Below are 2,500 nucleotides of genomic sequence, written 5' to 3'. Positions count from 1 at the left end.
GGGAGGGTTTGGGGTTCTGTTACGGGGGGGTTTGGGGTTCTGACGGATGCCATCTGTACAGCCGATCACAAAGGACCGCTTCTCGGATCGTTTGATCAGAATCCCATTCGCCCCTCCTCTGCTGGATATGCTTCAGGGCAAACCACAGTATACACACAGCAAGCTGGACTGGGCTGGGGTGAGCTGGGCTGGGCAGGGCTGGGCTGTGTTTGGCTGTGTTGGATTGAGCTGTGATTGGTTGTGTTGTGTTGGGTTGAGCAGAGCTGTCTTTGGTTGTGTTGGGTTGGGCTGAGCTGTGTTTGGTTGTGCTGGATTGAGCTGGGCTGTGTTTGGTTCTGTTGGACTGCGCTGTGTTTGGTTGAGTTGGGTTGGGCTAAGCTGTTTTTGGTTGTGTTGGGATGGGATGAGCTGTGTTTGGTTGTGTTGGGCTGAGATGAGCTGTGTTTGGTTGTGTTGGGTTGGGCTGAGATATGCTTGGTTGTGTTGGGTTAGGCTGAGCTGTATTGGGTTTTGTTGGGCAGTAGCTGGACTATGTTAGGCTGGGCTGTGTCAGTCAAGATGCATGACTGTAAGACAGATAACATAGCTAATAGCACTAATAGAGCTAACACTGCTAATAGCACTAGTAGAGCTAACACAGCTAATAGCACTAACACAGCTAAAAGAGCTAACAGAGCTAACATGGCTAATAGTACTAATAGAGCTAACACAGCTAATAGAGATAACAGGGCTAACACAGCGAATAGCGCAAACACAGCTAATAGAGCTAACAGGGCTAACACAGCAAATAGCGCTAACATAGCTAACATAGCTAACAGGGCTAACACACAGAGCTGGTTCCAGGGAGCCACAGTGGCTGCTGGTAATCATTTTCATCATAAAATGAATTACTGAGAAACAGCATCAAAATCAGACCCTGCAGCTCTCCAGGTCCAGGGCTGGGGACCCCCTTGAATGATGAGCACAGATGGGCTGAATGGCTGGTTCGACTCATCAAACATTCTCCCTGTTATGTCCATATCCATCTCATCAAACATTCTCCCTGTTATGTCCATATCCATCCGTCTGTTTAAATGGACACAGCACACCACAAAATCACAGACTCCTGTTACACACTCAGAACATCATTTTTATTGGTTGCTGTTTCTTAATTTGAAAAACAAAAAAACCCTCCTTCCATCAAGCACACTGCCCCCCACCCCCCACCCCCACCCCCAGGGCATTTCAATTTTTTTTGGGGGGGGGCTGATTGGGGGGCGGGGGGTAGGAGAATAAGGGCAATCCCGCGGGACAGACAGTCAGATACTCAGCACTCTTGTTTTCCGCTGGTTGGGTACAGAATTATACAGAACGTGAGGGGATCACACCTGGGGCATTCTGCCGCCGAAATGACACACCTGTGGAATGATAAGGTACCCAGCATTCCACGTTCCAAAATACACATGGGGAACAACAACAGCGCGGGAACGGCATTCCCAGAGGAATGACCAACACTCGGATATTTGGAATGAGAAGCAGGTACTTTAGCGAACGATACTTAGCTACTGTAAAAAAAACACTTCATATTTCAATTTCAAAACTTTGTGTTTTAGTTGCTGCTTCAGTTAAGTGATATTACAGTTATTTAGCTTTTCTATCCAAAGCGATGATGCAGGGACTAATCCCCCTGGAGCAATGCAGGGTTAAGGGCCTTGCTCAAGGGCCCAACGGCTGTGCGGATCTTATTATGGCTACATGGGCTTGAACCACCGACCTTCCTGGTCCCAGTCATGTACCTTACTTGAGAACACAAGTTGCTTATACTAATTAGTGTAAATATGCAGCAAGGACATTTTTTTAAATTGAAAGAATATGTATTTTTTACGGTGTTGGAACGGAGGTTTGGGGGGGGGGTGCAAGGAAGCATCCCACAGCAGGTCTGAGATGTGCGAATAATCTGTTTGGATGAATGCAATTAAAAAAACAAGACAGAGGACAGTGTATTCATGGTAGTGTACAGAGATGAACACACTGGCCAATAGATATGTCCATATGTCTATTCACATATTATTACACAAATATACACTTCTATATAGATGCATATTCCCTCTACTTCCCAGCACATCCGTGCACACACAGGAGAGCAGTGATGGTTTGGCATGAAGCACAGAGTTTGATTTCATGAATGCTCATTCTGTTTAATAGCATTGATGGCTACTCCCCTCCATTTTACTGGAGAGCAACACACAACCCAGGGACCCTAACCCTAACCCTAACCCCTAACCCTGGAGCACAATCAAGACTCCACTGTCCTGGTCCTGGAGAGCCACAGGGTGTGCTGGTTTTTCTTTTCATCTTAACGTCAGCAACCCAATTCAAACCCAAGAACAGGTGAGTTAATTTTGTGACCACTGCTTTCATTTATCAATGAAGTGCTGGGCTCCAGGACCAGGGCTGGGGACCCCAGCAGACCCTGTGTCTCTCCAGGACCAGGGCTGGGGACCCCAGCAGACCCTGTGTC

The sequence above is a fragment of the Conger conger genome, chromosome 1 (assembly GCF_963514075.1).
Source record: "Conger conger chromosome 1, fConCon1.1, whole genome shotgun sequence".
NCBI classification, from domain to species: domain Eukaryota; kingdom Metazoa; phylum Chordata; class Actinopteri; order Anguilliformes; family Congridae; genus Conger; species Conger conger.
The sequence above is the reverse complement of the archived record's forward strand: the minus strand, read 5'-3'. Positions refer to the sequence as shown.